Below are 23,261 nucleotides of genomic sequence, written 5' to 3' on the forward strand. Positions count from 1 at the left end.
TGCTCTTCCAGTACTCCAGACGTGATCTTTCCAAAGCTGCAGTTCATTGACAAGGGAGGTAGAAGGAGATATTTAAGTGCCAGAGAAGACTGGGAGCCACCCAACCAAGTCTTCAGTTAGAGTTCAGCATCAGCGGTGATCCTCATGCAGAGATAGAAACATCTTGCTCTTGACAGGGAGTTAGTTATTCCCAGAACAAACTTCATAACTGAGTCTTCTTTTGCTTGCCACCCCTGAGTTTGATTCTAGCCACAGTTTCACACATTCCCAAGTTGTAGTTTTGGTCTGTGTTCAAAGTAACCCTTCAGCAGGCTTGCATTTTTTACTGTGCTGGACATCTGGGGTTAGACTGTTTAGCAAGATAAAATATCCTCATTAGACTATAGAACAATTTGAAACCACATAGGGCTGTTGTACTCTTTCAAGAATTTGAAATGTGTACTCTGATCTGCCACATGGCTTGTCTATCACTTCAAAACCATAAAGTAGCTATTTAATAACAATCCAGATCTAAGTGTTACTTTGTTAGATAATGAACCAGATACCTTTTCATAAATATTCATGGAAACACTCAGAGATGATATCCCCTCCTTTACAGATAAAGCAACTGAGGCTTGGCAAATAGCTTGGCAAATAGCAAATAAAAAGTACTCCAAAGCACCCCAGGAGTGAAAGCTGTAATGTTCTAGGCAGCAGAGACTGTACCTGTTTCCTGTTGTATTCTCAGTCCCCAGCACAAAATGGGTCCATAATAAATACACAAGTAAGAAATAAACGAACAACTCCAACTCTTATTTCGAAGTTCATTCTCTTTTCTGCTATATTGTTTCCTTTAAGATTACCCTGGCATACATTTTGTGCCTAAGCAAAGAAATAATTTATCAGCACTAGTAGGAGTAAAATATTCTGTTGTCATAGAATAAATGTATACTTCCACCCATTGGCTTGTCTTTTGTGTTGTTGGCATGAAGGTTAGTTGCAGTATATAGAAATAAATCCCCATAAGAAAAGCAATCACCATAAATCCATGCTTGAGGAAAGGGGCCATCATCATTTTGTTGGAATGCCGGTACAATATGCGAGCTATCAAAATTCACCTAATTCTGGGATATTTTTTCCCCAGATAACAATATATAAAAGGTAATTCCATTGAACTAATCTTGTCAGTATGTTTAGTTGATGTTTTATAGCAGTAAAAATGTACTTAACTGCAAACCTCAAACCAAGTTACTGGAAGGAAAGATAAATACACGGGTGATCTGTGTTATGAAAATCACAAGGCAAAATTGCTCTAACTTTACTCTTACATTGTTGATCATACCACATTGCTTTAAACATTCGAATTCCAGTTCTAAGTATTCATTGGCCTGAAAGAAATACTGTATGAATTATAATATTTACTTGCAGTCCTTAAAAAATAAGGAGGATGTATGCAGAAGACTTTGTCTTGGGAAATGCTGCCCAATGTTTGCTGGAGAAAATGGCTATATTGATTCCGGACAATGGTTTATATTATCTTAGCAAATACAGTTTGAGGTCAGTTACCAGTAATGCTATTTTTCACTGAGTTTATAAACTTCCTGGTATTTATAAAACTGAAAGAATGTGTGCTGTTCAACTTGTAACCATGATTATTCAGTGGGTCACTTTAAGTAAATATGTAAACATCTGGTTCCAAGAGACCAGCAAAGACCTCACAGCTTCAGATCTGTAAATAATGCCTCTCTATTAAACCTCCTATATTAGTGTTTGGGGGAAAAACAAAACAAAACAAAACAAAACAGCTAAATGTTGTTCAGGGGAATATATAAGGTCAATCTTAGTTTTGTAAGCTTCATGATTATATGACCCAAAATAGATTATTTAGACCAGAGAGGGATAAATTCCTTTTTGGTTCTGGATCCTTTTGTGAAGCTGATGACCCCAAAATTGGCAGAATATTACATACAGCTTTAGAAGGTTCTCTGAACTGAAGTTCATCTATCTACATTAAGAATATAAATATCACTTCAATTTTTAGGCACAGGTGTACATGAATTTAAATCTACATATTAGCCTATTTTTCTCTTTAAACTCTTCATTATATTCATGTGCCTCTAAGTGCCCCAAACCATAATGCTACAAATGCAAGAAAAGTTATTCTAGCAAAGTGGTATTTGATACTGTGCTGTTTATCTAGGCCCTCCCCTTTCCCTTGTCCACTAGGCAGTAGCTTATATTCCTTAACCTTATGTGGAGAGGCCTGCTCTGAGATTTTGGTTGTTCAAGTGTAGGATTTTCTCTGGAAATTTTTTAGAAGTCATATTCAGGAAATGGGAGAAAACTGAACCTGGGAACATAATAAAACTTTTGAGCATCATGCTTCCCTTTTCCAGCTAATTCCATGGTGGTGTTACTCAGCTAAAATCTGTATGTCAATATCTTTGCCTTTCTTAAGTATCAGTTACAAAGTTTCTGCCTGAAATAGACATCTGTCTCTAGGATCTTACAAATCCAATTGGAGAGAAGAGGCTATACACGGAACAAGAAAATAGTGAATTATTCAGTATTGATACAGAATTGTAAATATTGATGGGGGTAATGGATGCTAAGAGCAAGTCTACAATTAAATCATTATAAACATAATGAGTAATAGTGTGTTCCCAAGCTTATCCGAGCCTAAATCCTATTTTATAACACTGATTAACATCCAAAACAAACTAAGGAACTATTATCTAGAATTATCATAAATTTTCCTGAGGCTGAGGGAAGCCCTTGAGAAATAGACAGGATGTGAGTTTGGTTTGGTCCAGAATCACCAGGGATTAATTGTTTTAAAAAAAATTCATTACTGAGCATTACCTCTGTCCTATGAAATCATAATTTTTGATGTGGTGGCATTGGATCTCCACATTTTAATACCATCTCTGCCTTTATGAACAGTCAGGCATGAGAACCCCCTTACAGACATGTGTGATGAAGAGGAAAGGTGTCCATACCATGTAGACAAAAAATGTTCAACAGTAAAATTCTTTGAGCACTTTGAGTCTAACCTCAAAACTTGAGAACTTGAAAGATTTTGTAAATAGTGACCTCTTCCAGGCTATCATTTGCTGGACCTAATAAAATGAACATCTCATTGCTAAAATAGTCCTTTTGGATTTCCATTTCAGCACATGGTTTCAAATATTTACTTCCTGCCAAAAAATTCAAATAATGCAAGTTTGTGTACATATAAGTCACAAACACATCTATCTACATAATTTCTTTTGATTTTTTTTATGGGAGCATGTGGAGGCACTGATTGCCTTATATGTCAAACTTCATAAAAGTGAAGCAAGGGAAGAAAATAATTACAGAGTAAAAGGAGTTTCATGCACTTTTTTTCTTCATGACTGTGAGATCTTGGATAAAATTTGAGGACCTGCTAAGTCTGATGCCCAGGACTTGTGATGAAAAATTCCCATTTTTCCTCAGTGAGAAACACTTTTTTTAAAAAAAATCTAAATCTTGGGGAAGAGCTTTGTTATGGTTGTGGGCTCTCCACCTCTGTGGGATCAGGAAGCTGGGGACGCGCCCTTAGACGCTGCCTCTGGCCCCTAGCTGTAGCCCCACTGCTGCCGGTGATAGATTCCTGTGGCCTTTTAAGTGATTGAATAATGATGGAAATGGATCCAAAATAATAAATGACTGCTCTACTAAAGCAGTAGAAGACTCGTATCACCTTCCAGTTCAATTCAGTCTTCAGGAGGAGGTGGAACAAGTGAAATAGAGAAGACTGAAGAGAAGACGACCTCACTTTGGAACTGTTTACTCCTTGACTTCTTTATTTCTACTTGTTTTAATTTTGCTGTGAATTTAAATAGTGAAAACCAAAGAAATAGAAGATACATTTGGGAGCTTTATATAACCCAAGAAATTTGCCTTGAAAGCTGCTATTCTTTGGAGGAAAACATACTAAGTTCCTGTCTGATTAAAAACAAACCAGATTTCCTATGTCCCTTAGATTCTGAAGAATAAAACAGATATAAATACATATCCGCACACTTTTTAGCAGCTCTGTAGGAATAATGAGATTTATAAATTAAGGGCTTTGTTATGTGGATGTTTTGCCGCTGGAATTGACTGCTCAGAAGATCTTTTATTGCTCTCTAATGCTATATTTTTGATCTGTGGCTTTGATGGCATTCGCCCACACATGAGTTTACCTCTTTCCAGTTATGACCTTGTTATGAACAGTGTTTGCACTCAATGTGCAAATGTCCATGTATTATCTATTTAAACAGCATCATAGTGCCATCACTCAAGGAAGTTGAATGAGGTGAACATAGACATAGCTCTTTCCCCTTCCCCCCATTTTTTAAATGTAACAAATAATTTTTATGTTTCCCTTCCCCTTTCCCCTTCCCCTTTTTGGAAACGTGTCAGGAACTAGATAGTTTAAGATGAGCAATTGAGGAGACTTGAAAAAGTGATACAGACAGAGCCTGGCTTCCTTGTGCTTTATCACAAGGCGTGCTGCTGGCCAGCCTATTTCAGCACCCTTTTAACAAGAGAACCTCGTAGGAAATCCAGCTGGCAGACTCAAGGAGTTCGGGAAACAGGACCACAGAGGTTACACTCTGGGATCCTGGCCATGAGGTTGGATGCCTCACCTTGCTGAAAAGAGACACTGGACCTAAATGGCACAGCATGACTTTTTTCCTGCTTGGCTAAATTTCTCAACACCACAGTCAGCTAAGTCACCTACAGCCACCTTCGAAAACCACGGAGAGCACCTACCCCGAGGAGATCGTAGGTTTGGAGTAAGCCGTCGTCGACATGATTCCTCTGATGGCTTTTTTAACAATGGACCTCTGCGAACTGCAGGAGATTCCTGGCACCAGCCCTCCCTGTTGCGCCATGACTCTGTGGACTCTGGTGTCTCTAAGGGAGCATATGCTGGAATCACAGGGAACCTATCTGGTTGGCATGGCTCTTCCCGAGGTCATGATGGCATGAGCCAGCGTAGTGGGGGTGGCACAGGGAACCATCGCCACTGGATTGGCAGCTTCCATTCCCGGAAAGGCTGTGCCTTTCAAGAAAAGCCACCTACAGAGATTAGGGAAGAAAAGAAAGAAGACAAGGTGGAAAAATTACAATTTGAAGAGGAAGATTTTCCTTCTTTGAATCCAGAAGCTGGCAAACAGAATCAGCCATGCAGACCTATTGGGACCCCTTCTGGAGTGTGGGAAAACCCACCTAGTGCCAAGCAACCCTCCAAAATGCTAGTCATCAAAAAAGTTTCCAAAGAAGATCCTTCTGCTGCCTTCTCTGCTGCATTCACCTCACCAGGATCTCACCATGCAAATGGGAACAAATCAACCATGGTTCCAAGTGTCTATAAGAACCTGGTTCCTAAGCCTGCACCACCTCCTTCCAAGCCCAGTGCATGGAAAGCTAACAGAATGGAACACAAATCAGGATCCCTTTCCTCTAGCTGGGAGTCTGCTTTTTCCAGTCCGATCTCTGTTACCAAACCAGTAGTACTGGCTTGGGGCACAGTTTTAAGCTCTCCTAAAGAGAGTCCCTCCAACACTACTCCTCCGATTGAGATCAGCTCCTCTCGCCTGACCAAGCTCACCCGCCTAACTACCGACAGGAAGAGTGAGTTCCTGAAGACTCTAAAGGACGACCGGAATGGAGACTTCTCAGAGAACAGAGACTGTGACAAGCTGGAGGATTTGGAGGACAACAGCACACCTGAACCAAAGGAAAACGGAGAGGAAGGCTGTCATCAGAATGGTCTTACTCTCCCTGCAGAGGAGGAAGGGGAGGTCCTCTCACACTCTCTGGAAGCAGAGCATCGATTATTGAAAGCAATGGGATGGCAGGAATATCCTGAAAATGATGAGAATTGCCTCCCCCTCACAGAGGATGAGCTCAGAGAGTTCCACATGAAGACGGAACAGCTGAGAAGAAATGGCTTTGGGAAGAACGGCTTTTTGCAGAGCCGTGGTTCCGGCCTGTTCTCCCCGTGGAGAAGCACTCGTAAAGCAGAGTTTGAGGATTCGGACACGGAAACCAGTAGCAGTGAAACATCAGATGACGATGCCTGGAAGTAGGCATATAAGTCCTCAAAAATCTGACCCAGTAAACTCAGCTTGTGTGTTTAGGGAGTATACAGAAGAAATCATTCTTTTCCTTTTCTTATGTTGAATACTTCATGCACAAGGGAAAATAGTCATATCCCAAAGAGAGAGCAATTGGCTTGTTTAGCTTTTGTTGTTCTTCCCTGTTATCTGCTTAATAGAAGTTTGTGTGATGGGAAAGATTTTTTAAATACACACACACACACAGACACAGTATCTATGAGGCGACGCACAGGTGGGAGCTGGCAGTGCAGAGAGGAGACGCAGGTCTGCAGCAACAGCTTCTACCATCAACCGTTGGGGCACTCACCCCTGTGCTCAAGCAATCATTGTCAATGACAAAGTGACTATTGAAGTTATAATTGTATTAAATTAATGCTAATAATTTGGATATTTTATTTTATTTTTGGCTGCTCGGGTAACGTTAGCCCTTAACCAAGCATACATGGTTTTCTTCTTTTCTTTTTTTTTTTTTCCCCTTTTTTTGGGTACAGCTGTAAAATATTTGGATATAGGAAATGTTGTGTTATTCTTGCAGCCTTGATATTCAGGGTGGATTGTAAAATATAAATTTTTGTGAGATTTCAAAGATTAAGATTATTTTGATAACATTATTTACAGATTTAAAAGATGTGGTTATCACAAGTCTGTTGAAGGGGAAAACTACTGCATAAAATAACTAACTTGGAATAAATATTTTGCATCAGTTTGGAAAAAAAAATCTAAATCCTTATTAAATGGTGGGACTGGATGTTTTTCTCTTAGGAACTAAAAGGGAAGGGAATTTAAAAGTATTTTACTTTTTAAAAAAGAATTTACTTTTCCTGAGGCTCTACTAAGGATCAGGTCCTTTATTTCACTTACTGCCCCTTCAACATTCAACACAACTCCATAAAGGAGGTGGTATGTCTCTAAATACTTTTCATGGATTAAGAAACTGAAGCAGTAAGAAGTTGCATGGCCTCCTTAAGGTCTTAAGGACTGTTAAGTGCCAAAACCAGAGTTTTGACCCTCTTCTCTGGGCTGTGCTTGTTTTTCTGTAGCACATTTCCCGAGAGCAGCAGGATCTCTAAACATTGTACCTCTAGCCCAGGACACCCCTCACTTCCTGGTGGCAGACCATTTCTGTAGAGGGGAGCAGCCCACACCAGTTTCAGCTTGGGTGGAATCTGCTGATTGTGGAAACTTCTAGGAGCATCACAAGGTCCCTAGTGTCTCCTCCACTCCAACAAGCAGAGTAGAGCAGTGATTACCAATGTGGACTTAGGTTTGATAATGACTAGCTGTTTAGCGTTAAGTGAGTTACCCAGCCTTTGAGACTCTTCCCTCAGTTGCGCAATGGAAGTGAGGTCTACCGCACAGAGCTGTATGGGTTTAACAGCTTTAGTGAGGTGTCATTTACATGCTCTAAAATCAATTTATGTATAAATTTCACTGAATTTGGTAAGCATCTTTAGTTGGGAAATTGCCACCACAACCTAGTTTTAGGACTTTTGCATCACCCCCTAAAGTAAAGGGCCTTTTTCAATCCCTAATGCCTACCTTTCCTTGGTCCCAGAAACCATTTGACTGCTTTCTGTTCCAACAGTTTTGCTTTTTTCCAGAATATCACGTGAATGGAAACTGTGTAGTCTTTTAGCGTTTTTCAGTTAGCATGTTGTTTTGTGGTGCATGCATTTTGTTTGTACCTTGTATCAGTAGTTCATCCCTTTTATGGCTGAAAAGTATTCCATTGTATAACCTACCACATCTTATTTATGTTTGGGTAGTATCTATTTGGGGTTACTATGGATAATGCTGCTACACATAATCATATAAATATTTCTGTGGCCATAGGTTTTGTCTTGGGTAGATACCTAGAAGTAGAATTGTTGAGCCAAGTAAGTATATGTTTAATATTATAAGATGCTGTCAAACTTTTCAAAGTGGTTCTACCATTTTGCATATCCACCTACAGTACATAGTGTTTCAGTTCCTCCACATCCTCAACAACACTTGGTATTGTCCACCTTTCTAACCTGAATTATTCCAGTGGGCATGGAATGGTGTCTCAATGAGGGCTTAATTTAATTTCAATGATGGTGAGCTTCTTTGTGTCTTGTGGATCATTTGTATATCTTCTGTGGAGTATCTGTTCAACTTATATACCTTCTTTTGTGTGGTGCTTGTAAAGAAAACTATGTATCTTTTGTGTAAGGTGTGTTCAAATATTTTGCCCAATTTAAAATTAAGTTGTATGGTTACTAACATAAAAATTTTTTCTTACTGTGTATTTTAAGCACTTTTTATATTTTTTGGAAACAAATTTTTCATTAGATATTTCTGTAAATATTTTCTCAGTCTTTAACTTTTCATTTCCTTGCTGGTATATCTCAAAGACCAGAGTACTTGTAATAAAAGCTGACTTACTAATTTTTTTCTTCTATGACACAATAAACATAAGCCAGAAAAGAAGCTTTGGGTGTCACATCTCAGAAATCTTGCTTAACGCAGTGTCATGGATTTTTTTTTCCCTAGGTTTTCTTCTAGAATTTTTAGTTTTAAAATAAGTTCTCATTTAGATTTATGATCTGTTTTAAGTTAACTTTTGTGCATGGTACAAGGATCAAGGTTCATTGTTTGCATGCAGATGGCCAGGTATCCTAGCACTATTTGTTGAAAAGATTTTCTTTTCACTATTGGTTTACTTCACGCCTTTGTTAAAAAATCAATTAACCATTTAAACATCTTTGCAAATTCTCCATTCTCTTTCATTGATCTGTATTTCTATTCTTATGCCAATATTATACTATTTGATTATTTTTATATTGTTTTGAAATCAGGTAGTATATAAGTCCTCTAACTTTGCTGTTCTTCTTTAAAAATGCTTGGTATTGAGGAGAGCCCAGGCAGCAACCTCTTTGACCTCAGCCACAGCAACTTCTTCCTAGAAACGTTGCCAAAGGCAATGAACCATTTCAAAGAACCATTTGAATGGTTCAGTGAACCATTTCAAAGAACCATTTCTTGGTTTCATTGATCTATTTAATTTTTAACATTTTTATTTTTATTTCTGCTCTACTCCTTATTTCTTTCCTTCTGCTGCCTTTAGGCTTTGTTTGTTGTCCCTTTTCTATACATGTAAGGTGAGGTTGTTTGAGATTTTTCTTGCTTCTTGAAATAGGCCTGTATTGCTATATAGTTGCCTCTTAGAATTGTTTTTACAGCATCCAAAGATTTTGGACCATTGTGTTTTCATTTTCATGTACTTTATTTCTGTTTTTATTTCCTGGTGTTGGGCTGGCAGGAAGGGCTACTAAAGATGGCGAAAGTTCCCGCCACAAGACCTGAGCTCGGACAGGAGAACAAAGGCCCAAGCAGGAATCTGAGACCCCCCGCCCCGGGCTCCCGTGGACCAATGGGATCCCGATGAGCAAGCGGGATATCCAAATAAGGGAAACTTCCAAAAGACCCCTGAGCTTCCTCTGAGACCCCTTAAAAGTCCCCTCCTCCCTGCCTTGGGCGCGACTTCCGCCACTCTGCTTTCCAGAGTGGTGGAACCTCGCCCGAGGGTGCCCACCTCCTCCCGGCGCAACTTTCCTGGCTCCCCTTCTCCTGAGCCCTGAAACTTCGGCGGAGAGCATTTTTAATAAATCTTGCCTTGCACCCACTTTGCCTGGTGTTGTGTTTATCTCGCCGGAAAAAACTTTACACCTGGTTGACCTATTCATTGTTCAGTAAAGCATGTTAAACTCCATGTATTTGTGTTCTTTGCAGATTTTTTTCTTGTGGTTAATGTCTAGCTTCATAGCATTGTGGTCAGTAAAAGATGCATGGTAGGACTTCGATCTTCCTGAATTTGCTGAAGCGTGTTTTGTGAACCAGCATGTGATCTTTTCTGGAGAATATTCTGTGATACACTTGAAAAGAATGTGTTTTCTTTTAAGATAGATTTAACAGATATACTCAAAATATCCTATTCCAGTGTGTCAGTCAAAGCCATTGTTTCCTTGATTTTCCATTTATATTATCTGACCATTGCTATAAATGGTGTTTTTAAAGCCCCCTATTATTATTAGCTCCTTTGTTACTGTTTTATATATTTGAGTGTTCCCCTCTTTGGTGCATAAATATTGATAACTTCTATTTTCTTGTTGGAATGTCCCTTTTATGATTATATAGTATTCTTCTTTATCTCTTATTATAGTCATTGATTTAAGGTTTTTTATCTGGGGGGGATCTGGGTGGCTTAGTTGGTGAAGCATCTGAATCTTGAATTCAGTTCAGGTCATGATCTTGCAGTGGTGGGATTGAGCTCCACATCAGGCTCTGCATTCAATGGGGAGACCACTTGAGATTCTCTCCCTTTACCTCTTCCCCTTCTCACACGTGCTCTCTCTCTAAAGTAAAACTTTAAGTTCTATTTTGTCTGAACTAAGTATTGCTACTCCCACTTCCTTTGACATCCATTTGTATGATAAATGTTTTTCCATACCCTTTCAATTTGCAGGTGTCTAGGCCTAAAACGAATCTCCTATAGGCAGTATAAATGGGTCTTTTTTCCCTCAATCCATTCTGTTGTTTTTTTTTTTTTTCTTCAATCCTCTATGTCTTTTGATTGGAGCATTTAGTCCACTTACATTCTAAATAATTATTGATATGTATTTATAGCCATTTTATTACATGTTATATTTTTTGAAGTGTTTCTCTAATCCTTCTCTTATCATGATTTTTGACTTTTTTTTTTTAGTGATATTCTATCCTCTTCTACATATAGCTTTCTATATTAAGTTGGTTGTCATTTAACTTTGTGACCATTCTTTGTTCCTTAACTCCCCACATTTTAGGTGTATGTTTATATTTTATATTCTTTTATTCTGTGAGTTCTTTGACTCTGTGGTTTTTTTGTTTTGCTTTTTTTTTTTAAGAGGAAAGAATCATTTTTACTACTTTTGTGTTTCCTACCTCTATATTGTCACTTTTGGGGTTTCCTTTCCACTCAGTGAATCCCCTTTAATATTTCTTGCAGGACTGGTTTAGTGGTCATGAACTCCTAGGAGGTTTTTGTTGGGGAAACTCTTTATCCCTTCTTCTATTCCTAATGGTAGTCCTGCTGGATAGAGTGTTCTTGGCTGCAGATTTTTCCAACTCAGCATTTTGGATATATCATGCCACTCTACTCTGGCTTGCAAAATTTTTTGAAAAATCTCCTGCTAGCCTTATGAGTTTTCATTTGTAAGTTAATGACCTCTTTTGTCTTACTGCTTTTAAAATATTGTTTTTACCATTATATTTTGCCAGTTTAATATATGTTCTGGTGTAGGTCTGCTTTTGTTGATTTGATGGTAGTTTTTGTGCCCCCTGGATCTAGATATGTTTCCCTCCCCAGATTAGGGAAGTTTTCAGCTATTATTTCTTCAAATAAATTTTCTGCTCCCTACTCCCTTTTTTTCTGGAACTCTTAAAATACAAATGTCCTGTTTGAAGTCACCGAGTTCCTTAAATGTATTGTTTTATATAATTTCTATTTCTTTTCTTCAGTTTACTTCCCATTCTGTCTTCTAGGTCACTAAATTTTTCTGCTGTTTCTACCTAGTGTTCATTCCATCAAGCACGTTTCTCATTTTGTTTATTGAGCCCTTTCTCTCTTCTGTATCATGCCTTATTTCTGTTAAGGGTTTCATTCATGTCCTCCACTCTTGTCTCAAGTCCAGTGAGTACCCTCCTGATCATTGCCTTAAATTCTCTATCAGGTATATTACTTATATCTGTTTCACTTAGATCTCTAGGCATGGCCTTGTCCTGTTCTTGCATTTGGGATAAATTCTTCTGTCTCCTCATTTTTTTTCTGCATTTCTGTGTCTTATTTCCCTGTGTTGAGAAAATCAGCTATGTCTTCTGCTCTTGAAAAGAGCTACTTTATAAAAAAGAGGTCTTGGAGTGCCCTGCAATAGAGTGTCCCCTGTTCGCAGAATCTGGCATTTCAAAAGAGTATTCTCTGTGTGATGCCTATAATCTGTTGTTGTGTCTGAGTCACTTAGGTTCCTTTCAGTGCACTTGTCTGCACTGACATTCTGCCTGTTGTGGGCTGTGCTTGTTCTCTGTAGTGTTAGTAGGACCCAGGCACACCAGTTCTGAGGGAGCATGGCCACCAGGGAACTTGGGAGTGGGCAGCAGGATTAGCAAAATTTCCATTAGGTCGCAAATCCTATGCCAGATCTCTTGAAATGCTATAGTGGCTGGGGGCCATACACCAGCAGTTGGAGGCACAAGGTGTGGGGCATAGTATGCAGCAATGTCTGGGCAGGGTACATGTGCAGCTTTAACAGAACTTACCTTGAGGTCAGGCCTGAGTTATATTTTGCAGTGCTTGATATTGACCCACAGATCTTCAAGTTTGTTTATTTTTAACTTTATTGTTCTGTTTTTAGATTGTGACCTACTGATTTTTCATTCATTGTTTTTTTCTTCACCATTTCAAATCTGTTTGAGTATATACAATATATTTTTCACTTCCATTAATATGCTTTTCTTCTCTACAATAGCCATTAGATTCTTTTAGTTTCCTTCTCTTAGTATTTACTATTTGTTCATTATTTGAATATTCCTTGAACAGGATTTCCTTTAATTTTTTAATGTATTTATAATAGCTCTTTGAAGTCTTTGTCTTAAATCCAACCTCTGAGCCCACTCAGTGTCAAATTCTAATGGCTGCCTTTTTCCCTAGATATGGGTCATTCCTGTTCCTTTTCCCATCTCATATATTTTGGTCAAAAAATAGTAAAAAGCATTTGTAGTTGTACTCACAGTGAATCTGAAATCGGTTTTGTTCTTTGGAGGGATTTAGACTTTAACATGCCTGGAGTCAAACTGAAATCTCCAACCACAGATGTTTTTTCTTTTGCCTAGTTCTCTAAGGAGTTCCTCTGCACCTGCATAGTTCAGAGGCCAAAGAGTCAGAGATTGTAGTCAGAGACTCTGAGTTAGTCAGGCTTTCATCCTCCTCTGTTTTGTGTAGATTTCACTGTGCATTCAGATGTGTGGCAAATTCACATGCTTTCTTTCAATTTTTGTTGGGTTCCCTGCTGTATCCAATAAGCACACATAGTTTAGCAGTTAACCAGGTATATATGGAAAGCTTATTGTATCAGTTGCTCTATAGCTTTCTCACATCCAAAATCTCCCTCTGAAATTTCTAACTGCTTTGTTGCCTGCTCCTGAGTCTGTCACCTCCAGCTCATAAAGCTGGATTTTCACTGCCCATGTTTGGTAGTTGGTGGAGCTTGGGAATGCTCTCAGACTCCCACCTCCCCTCCAAAAGTTAATTCTTAGTTATTACTCAATGCAGTAGCAGTTTCACATGAATTAGTATTTCCCAAGTTGTTGCCTACCTTTGGTTATTTTCCAGTGCCCTGAAATGATTGTCACAAATGGTTTTGTCCAGTGTATAGTCATTTTCTATGGAGCAGTCATCTGACCATCTCATGCTGTTGTTACCAGAAGTAGAGTCCCTAGATTACTTTAAGGATAAAAAGAAATAGTGTGCATTAAGTGTTGGGTATAGTTGCTGGCATATGGTAAGCACTCAGCAGGTGATAGAATCTGTTAAATAATAACAGGAAAAGCTAGATCCCTCAATGGACTCTCAGTATTATTCATCTCTTCTGGAACATAGCTTCCAAACTATGTGCTGGAGGATCCATCTCATCAGCCCTCAGGTTTCCTGTCACCTCCACCTTATGTAGGATTCCAAAATCCTCCATTTAACTACTGTTTCATGCAAATACTATCATTTTCTGTGTGTGTCATGATGTAGAAAGGCTTAGGAAGCATTACTTTTAGAGGACAGCCTGGAGCAGGATCCCTATTTGGTCTTCTAGATCTGCTTTCAAACAAGTTCATGGGAACAAGTCTTTTAAGGTACTTTTCAAAGTTCTCTGAAATAGGAACTCCCTTACATATAAGACTCTCCATTCAATAAGTAATGTTGATGACTTGCAATGTGCCAGGCCCCTTTTCCCACCTTCTCTTAATTCCAGGAGTAAACCAGAGGTCCTGACTCCAGTGTGGCCCATGGTATTCTCTTCACTACCCTAAGGGATTGAAAGGCCCTAATTAGATGTGTGGCTTGCCAAAGACCTCTGGGTGTGTACATGCATGCATACATGCAGGAGATAGCTCTAGTAATAGCTCTGAGTATCCTGCCATATGTCTTCTAGGATAGTGCTGCAGAATAAGGTAATGGTGATCTTGGGTCACACAGTTTACAGTGCTGTATGGGAAATAGGCAGAACTTCATTTCAGTTATTTTCTGGTCTGGGGCCAGTCTTTTCAGTCACCAACACACGGTTACTGTTGCAGCCATCAGCCTTACTAGCTAGAGATGGACAATAATGTTGGTGCTCTAAGTCGTTGTTGGAATTTTCAAGTTTCTATTCCTGCTTGTGTGAACTAACCCTCACTAGAGTTCTTTGTGCCCTAGGCTTATGGGTTTATGCTAATTCGTATAACTTGGTGAATATATATCTACTTTCACAACTCTAGCATATTAACTAATAAATATTACATTTGAACTAACTTGGGTATTGCTTTTTACTGTTTATCTGTGTCCCAATTTGATTCAAAGAGGTTAACACTTTTATAGAGACCTATGATTTAATGGCAAAGTACATCAGCTTCCCACTAATGGATCATGTTTTGATGTTGCCACTTAATAAACCTTTTATGTAACTGTCAGCATTTCTGTGTGATACTAGCTTCAGTAAAAATAGCCTATGATGCCCACTTTTGAAGTAATATAAAGAAGACATGATTTACACATAATAAATTATGGCAAGAAAAATAAGCTTCACTGTTAAAAAAAAAATACAAACAAAAAACACATTCCCAGGGAAAGGTTTACTGTTGGTAATTAAAATGCTTTACAGAAATGTTTCACTGAAAATAGTACAATGGTGAATTGTATTATTAGACTTACAAATCAAAACCCCAATGAGATACCACATCACACCAGTCAGAATGGCTAAAATTAATGAGATAGGAAACAACAAATGTTGGCAAGGATGTGGAAGCAGGGGAACCCACTTACACTCTGGGTGGGAAGGCAAGCTGGTACATTCTTTACTCTGGAAAGTGGTATAAAGTATGGAGGTTCCTCAAGATGTTAAAAATAGAGCTGCCCTATGACCTACCAATTGCACTACTAGGTATTTACCCCAGAGGTATAAATGTAGTGATCCAAAGGGGCACCTGTGCCCCAATGTTCATAGCAGCAATGTCCACAGTAGCCAAACTGTGGTAAGAGTCTAGATGTCCATTGACAGATGATTGGATAAAGATGTAGTACATATATAAAATGTAATATATACAATATGACTCAGCCATTAGAAAGGATAAATACCATTTACACTGATGTGGATAGAATTGGAGGGTATTATGCTGATGGAAATAAGTCAGTCAGAAGAACAATGATCATATGGTTTCACTTTTATGTGGAATAAAACAGCATAGAGGGATCATAAGGGAAGGGAGGGAAAACAGAATGGGAAGTCATCAGAGAGGGAGAAAAAACTATGAGAGATTCTTAACTATGGGAAACAGGGTTGCTGGAGGGGAGGAGGGTAGGGGGATGGGTAATTCGGTGATGGGCATTAAGAAAGGCTCATGATGTGATGTGCAATGGGTGTTATATGCAACTGAGAAGTTACTGAACACTACATCTGAAACTAATGATGTACTGTAAGTTGGCTAATTGAATTTAAATAAAGAATAACATAAATTTTTCAAGCAGCTGCCAGTGCACAGTTCACACTGTAACAAGGGAAACATGGCTTCATCACACTCAAGTTGTTGCAACAACCTCTTGTTCTTTAAATCTGTTTTTCATCCCTGCACAAGCAACTGCTAGTACAGAAAGATGTGTTAATTAAGTCCAGCATAGTTCATAAGGGAATTATTCTCTATCAACAAGAGAAGTTTTGAAGTCAGTGCCAAAGGTTTATCTGAGGTTTTGTTTTAATTTAATCAGTTCATGTTTGGGCCCCTGCAATTAATATTCTTCTTCTAAAATGATCCTGAAATCTATGTACCATTTCAAAGTTCTGTAGGTAAAATATCAGATAAATTTAAAAAGAAAAAGTCTGTGAGGTAACTTGGTAAAGTATTGAACCAAGATATTTAAAGCTTGAAATTAAATGTCACAACCATAGTTGCAGAAATATATAGGAAACATGAAGGATTTGTTGTTCATGACGCAATGGGTAGGCTAACGATGCTATATTCCACAGTCATGGAGGGATCCAAGCTCTTTTAATCTTTTCTCAGTCTTGCAGTGGGTTCTTGCACCCCTAATCACATGAGGAAAGTGAAGGTGAAGATGATCTCAAGTGAAGTTTCAGGGGCCAGGTTTGAAAGAGGTACATAGTACTTCTTCCCTCATGCCATTGACCAGACTAGTCTCTCAGGGCCGCCTAAATGAGCTGAAGAAATAGACTGTGATAATCTAAATAAAAAGATAAAAATAAAGATATTGATGAGCACCACTAATCTTGATCACAAGCATGGAGCTATACACTTACATAAATACATAACATGAGCTCTGAACAGGTGTATGAGGCCAATAAGCCTTACTTCTAAAAACTTAAATATTTGGTTATTATGTGAACTTCCCCTCATTTTGTTTTTTAATAAGATATCCCTTTTTATTGAGAGAAAATTGACAAATAGAGTTCTCAGAATGTAATTTTCAAGTTCTCAGTCGTTGCTTTTTCTCAAGATTGTGTTAGCTATTCAGGATTTTTGTAGTTCCATACAAATATTAGGACTATTCCAGTGTTTTGAAAAGCACTGTTGGTATTTTCACAGGAATTGGTTTGAATCTGTAGATCGCTCTGGGTGGAGTGAACATTTTACCAATAGTATTCTAATCCATGAACATGTATCTTCTATTTGTTCATGTACTTTTCCATTTCATCAATGTTTTATAGTTTTCAGGGTACATTTTTTTCTTGGGTTGATTCCTAAGTATTTTTATTCTTTTTTGTGTAACTTTAAATGGAGTCTTTTAAAATTTGGTTTTCTGCTACTTTTTTTGGTGGAGTCTTCAGGGATTTTATTTATGGTGTCATGTTCTCTGCAAATAGTGACAATTTTATTTCTTTACCAATTTGGATGGCTTTTATTTCTTGTTTGATTGCTGTGCATAGGACTTCAGGTTATGCAGAATAAAAGTGGTGAGAGTGGAATCCTTGTCTTGCTCTTGCTCTTAGAGGAAAAGCTATTTTTAACCATTAAGTGTTCTATTACCTGTGGGTTTTGCCATCAGTGGTCTTTCTTATGTTTGAGGTATGTGGTCCATGTAATCCCACTTATGAGTTTGTATCACGAACAGCTGTTGAGTTTTGTTATGACTTTTCTGTCGGGGACCACCTCCAGCCGGGAAAGTCCCCGCCATTACAAGATGGCGCTTGGCTCACTGCCAGCAAAATACGCTGCAAGTAAAAAACGAACTTTCTGGTGAAGCCTGTCTAAAGGAGGACATAGTCATTGGCTGTTTCAAATTTAATAAGCATAGTAACAGGACTCTCATTGGCTCTCCCCACTGCTTGGCCCCTTATTTGTCACGCTGCCGCATATAAGCTAAGGAAGTTGACGAAATAAAAGGAGGAAATGAAGCATTAACACCGAACCAGGCTTTTTGTCGTCCTTGCGGGTCGAGGGCGAAAAATGGTGCCGAAACCCGAGAAATATTAAGAAAAATATAAAAACCTTGCAAGGGAGAAGTCCGCAGGACAAAGAAGTGCCGATTTGGATTCCAGAGAGATTGGTCCGGAAGGCCCCTGAGAACGAGGATGAGGACAGAGGAAGCCGTGATCCTCCTACTGTCGTGGGGGACTCTGATATTCCTAATTCCCCAGATGGCGACACGTGAATTATGGGCTATTCTAAAGGCTTGGCCCTATCCTTTACCTTTAACTAATTCTTCCTTTATTTTCCCCTGTTCTTCACTAGCTGAAATACTGAGTGTTGGTTCTATTGTTTCTTTTTCTGCACTCTGTGTTACCCCTGTAAAATTCTCTAACCTTAGTCAGATTAGCAATTCCTCCGAACAGCTTTCCCAGGTTTGCAGGGTGCTTGGTCTGACTATATTCAAAATTTCACACAAATCCTTTTGGCTGAGATAACTCGAGTAAATAGTACGCGTGTGCAACCAGCTTCCCTTCCAGATCTATTTCAAACATTGAGCAATATGTTCCAGTTTACCAAACAATGGGCTGGCACAATTGGTCTTCTTGTCCTCCTCCTTATTGGCATTCTGCTTCTATTCAGAAAAGTTCGCCAATGGAGAACACAGCAGCGAGAGCAGAGCGGAGCTATAGTACAAGCCCTTATGTCAATAGAGGCTGGGACATCTCCCCAGATATGGCTAAGCTTGCTAGATCGGTAGTCAAAGATGGGTAAGATCAGTAGAGAAGCATACCAACCTAAGACAGGACAGAGATCATTGATATCTTGTGTCTGATGATGGGTAAGGATGTTTTCTGCTACTGACGACCTAAGACAGGCACCATCTCTGCCATAAAACAAAAAAGGGGGAGATGTCAGGGACCACCTCCCACTGGGAAAGTCCCCGCCATTACAAGATGGCGCTTGGCTCACTGCCAGCAAAATATGCTGCAAGTAAACAACGAACTTTCTGGTGAAGCCCGCCTAAAGGAGGACATAGTCATTGGCTGTTTCAAATTTAATCAGCATAGTAACAGGACTCTCATTGGCTCTCCCCATGGCTTGACCCCTTATTGGTCACCCTGCCGCATATAAGCTAAGGAAGTTGACGAAATAAAAGGAGGAAATGAATATTAACACTGAACCAGGCTTCTTGTCATCCTTGCGGGTCGAGGACTACACTTTTCCACATCAATTAAGATACCATTTTTATCCTTCATTTTGTTAATGTAGTATCAATTGATTTTGTAAATATTGAACCATTCTTACACTTCCAGATTAAGTCTCACTTGATTGTGGTGAATGATTTTTTTACTGTATTGTTAAATGTGGTTTGCTAACTTTTTTCAAGAATTCTGGCATCTGTATTCTTTACGGATATTGGCCTGTAATTCTTTCTCCTGCTCCTCCTTGTAGTGTTTCTGTCTCATTTTGGTATCAGGGTAATGCTAGCCTCATAGAATGAATTTAGAAGCTTTCCTTCCTCTTCTATTTTTTGAAATAGTTTGAGAATAGATATTATCTCTTAAATATTCTAGAACTTGTGAATATGTCTAGTTTTAGACTTCTGTTTATTGACTTTCTTTACAATTTAATTTTATTACCAATCATCTGTTCATTATTTTCTATTTCTATTTACTTTTGGAAGATTGTATGCTTCTAGAAATTTATCCATTTCTTCTAAATTGTCTAATTTGTTAGCATATAATTTTTGATAATCTCTAATCTGTATTTCTGTGGTATTGATTGTTATTTCTCCTCTTACTGATTTCAGTTGGGTACTCTTTATTTTTCTTCATGAGTCTTGTTAAAAGTTTATCATTTTGTTTATATTTTCAAAGAAAGCTCTTGATTTCACTGATATTTTCTATTTTGGTAATTTTTTAGTGCCTATTTCATCTGTTTCTGCTCTGATTGTTATTTCCTTTCTTGTACTAACTTTTGGCTTTGGGTTTTGTTGGTTCTTCTTTATCTAGTTCTTTAGATGAAAGATGAATTGTTTACTTTAGATTTCTATTGTTTCTTGAGGTAGATTTTTCTCGGTATAAATTTCTCTTAGGATGGTATTGTTGTGTCTCAAAGGTTTTGGACCACTATGTCTTCCTATTTATCTCCATGTATTTTATTTTTCTTTGATTTTTTTCACGGACTCATTGGTAATTTAGTAGCATGTTGTTTAGCCTACATGTCTTTTTTTCCAGTTTTTTTTTTCTTTTGTAATTGATTTCTAGTTTCATTCCATTGTGGCCAGAAAAAAAAAAAATGCTTGATATGATCTCCATTTCAAATTTATTGAAACTTGTTTTGCTATCTACCATATGATCTATGCTGGGGAATGTCCATGTGCACTTGAAAAAAAAAGTATATTCTATTTTGGGTATTCTGTTTATATAAGTGTACCTGATTTAATGTGCTATTCAAAAACATTGTTTTCTACTGCTTTTTTCTCCCCTGCCTGGATGACCTTTCCACTGATGAAAATGGAGTGTCAAAGTCCCCTGTTACTGTTACTGTATTACTGTCACTTTCCTCCTTTGTGTCAATATTTGCTTTGTGTTTAGGTACTCCAATGTTCGGTGCATAGATGTTTACAAGTGTTATATCCTTTTGTTGGATTAATCCCTTTATCATTATGCAGTGCCCTTTGTCTCTTATTATAGTCCTTGTTTAAACTTTATTGTGTCTAAGTATTGCTATTCAGCTTTTTTCTTTTTCATTTCAATTTGCATGGAGTAACTTTTATCCTTCACTGTTAGTCTGTATGTGTCTTTAAGTCTGTAGTGTCTTGTATGCATCATATAGATGGGTATTAGGTGTTTTGTTTACCATTCAGTCACCCTGTGTCTTTTAGAGTATTTAGGCCATTTACACTTAGTTGATTTGTTTTTGCCATTTTGTTAATTGCTTTCTGATTACTTTTGTAATTCTCTTGCTCTTATCGATGAGTTTTAGTGCTATGCTTGATTTCATTTCTCTTCACTTTTTGTGCATCTGTTGTAAATTTTTGGTTTATGATTACCATAAGGTTCATATATAACATCCTAAATCAATCTATATTAAGTTATCTTCACTTAAGTTTGAATACACGTTAAGGAAGTTTCATTCTTCCTACTTCCATGTTTTTTATGTATACTGTCCTATTTTATATCTTTATTTTGCCAGTCCCTGCAACTAGTAATATCTTATTATTTTTGTCTCTTAATCTTTATAATAGCTTTATAAGTGGTTGTTCTACTACCTTTAGTGTATGTTTGCATTACTGGTGAAATTTTTTCTTCCATACTTTTCTTATAATTATGGTCTTTCTACTTAAAGTATGTTTAACATTTTTTATAAGGCCAGGTTAGTAGTGATAAACTCTTAACTTTTGTTCATCTAAGAAACTTTCTCCTTCAATTCTGAATGATAATCTTGCCAGGTAGAGTATTCTCAGTTGTAGGTTTTTTTTTTGTTGTTGTTTTTTTTTTTTTTTTAAACCTTCCAGTACTTTGTAGCCAGAAGGGAGTGGCATGATATAGTCGGTTTCTGACAAAAATAATCTGATGTTGTTATTAGGAGGTTTCCCTTGTATGTAACCAGTTGCTTCTTGCTACTATTAAAATTGTCTTGATGGTTAATATTTGCCATCTTATTTTTTTAAAGATTTATTTTAGAGAGTGAGCATGCAGTGGGGGAGGGCCTGAGAGAGAGGTAGAGAGAAACTGTAAGCAGACCCTGTGTTTAGTGTGGATCCCCACATGAGGCTGGATCTCAGACTCTGAGATCATGACCTGAGCCTAAACCAAGAGGTGGACACTCAACTGACTGTGCCACCCAGGTGCCCCTAATCTTTACCATTTTAATTATTATGTGTCTTGATGTGGACCTCAGTGGCTTTTTCTTGTTTGGTACTTTCTGTCCTTCCTGAACTCAATGTCTGTTTCTATCCCCAGGTAAGGTAAGTTTTCTGCTATCATTTCTTCAAGTAATTCTCTGCCCCACCTCTCTTCTCCTCCTGGGACTACTATAATACAAATGTTTGATTTATATTATCAAAATATCACTTACCCTAACCTCATTTAATATTTTTTTCTTTTTGCTGTTGAGCTTAGGTACTTTCCATTATCCAGTATTCCAGATCACCTATCCATTCTTCTATATCCTCTGATTTCCCAAAGCTTAGCTTTGATTTCAGTTATTTTTCAACTCTGGTAATTTATATTTATTATCTAGATCTTTGCTGAAGTACTCATTAAGTTCATCTACTCTTCTCTCCAGTCCAGTGAGCACTTTTATGATCAGTACTTTGAACTCTTTATCAGATAGATTACTTATCTGCTTTGTTCTTTTTCTGAGGTTTTGTTTCTTTTAGAGCATATTCCTCTTAATTTTCTGGGTGTATTTCTATGAATTAGGTGTAAAATCTACTTCTCCTAAACTTAGAGTAATAGTCTTGTGTGTGGCCATCACCAGTGTACACTTGTGTGCCTGGTGACTTTGGGTGGCTGACTAGAGCTGTGGCTGGTGGGGGTGTCCTGTGTCATTCTTTGCTGGGGCTACCCCGGTGGGATTGTTGGAGCCAAAGTATGCATAGACTGGTATGGTCCTGGGGATTTCTTTATCGACAGCACCTTGACAGGGTTGCTGAAGCTGAAATGGGTACAAGCTAGAAGGTCCCAGGGCTTTCTTTGTAGAGGACATGCTTTTTCAGAACAACTGAAGGCAAAGTAGATGATAGCTATGGTGTCATGGGGCACTCTGTATAGAGGGTGCACTGGCAGGGTGGCTGGAGCTGAGACAATGTGGGCTGCAGGATCCCAGAACACTCCACATTAGGGGGTGTCCTGGTTGGGCAGCTGGGGCTGAGCTGGCACCAAATTGTGGGGTGGGGAGGGAGGTCCTTGTGTGTTTTGCTTAAGGGTGTTCTGTGAGTTGTCTGAGTCTAAAGCAGCTATAGGCTGAGAGGTCCTGAGGTGCTCTGCACTGGGGATGTTCCTAAAATTCTGGTGCTGAAGTGGTGCAGTGATTTGTGCCTGTGCCATTTTAGCAAAATGGCTGGAGCTAAGGGGGTACTGCCAAGGGGTATCCCAGTATGCACTGTACTGAGGCTACCTTGGTGGGACAGCTGGAGATAGTGTGCAGCAGAACCCCAGTTCTCCCTGAAGCAGCTGGCCAACTATAGTGCCCAGTTCCTCCCCCAATCTGTACTCTCAAAGTGGAGGGGTAGCATAAAGTATTGTGCTTACCATCACCTTAGATCCAGGGAGCATTCTAGCCACTCCCCTGACATTTGGCAGGGATTCAGGGCTAGTTCCTTTGAAAGGGCAACTAGAATTTAAAATGGCAGCTTCTCCCTCCCCACCACCATGTTTCCCAGGGAGAAAAATTTATTCCTGGTCCTTCAGTACTGTCCCTTCCTATGATAGTTTGCAACATCAGGGTTGGGGGTTTCCTTCATTACTGTATCTC

At 38.5% G+C, this 23,261-nt stretch overlaps 1 long non-coding RNA gene and 1 pseudogene across 5 annotated transcripts in view; both read left to right on the forward strand.

The window, feature by feature from the left end:
• LOC309859428 overlaps positions 1-23,261 on the forward strand; it is an 82,451-nt gene that overhangs the window by 26,164 nt on the left and 33,026 nt on the right. The window lies entirely within an intron of this gene.
• LOC309859424 (vasculin-like protein 1 pseudogene) lies at positions 3,742-6,818 on the forward strand (annotated as a pseudogene). The gene has a single exon. The product of its transcript is annotated as a vasculin-like protein 1 pseudogene (transcript).

This window comes from Mustela nivalis (assembly GCF_964662115.1).
Source record: "Mustela nivalis genome assembly, chromosome: 2".
Classification (NCBI taxonomy): domain Eukaryota; kingdom Metazoa; phylum Chordata; class Mammalia; order Carnivora; family Mustelidae; genus Mustela; species Mustela nivalis.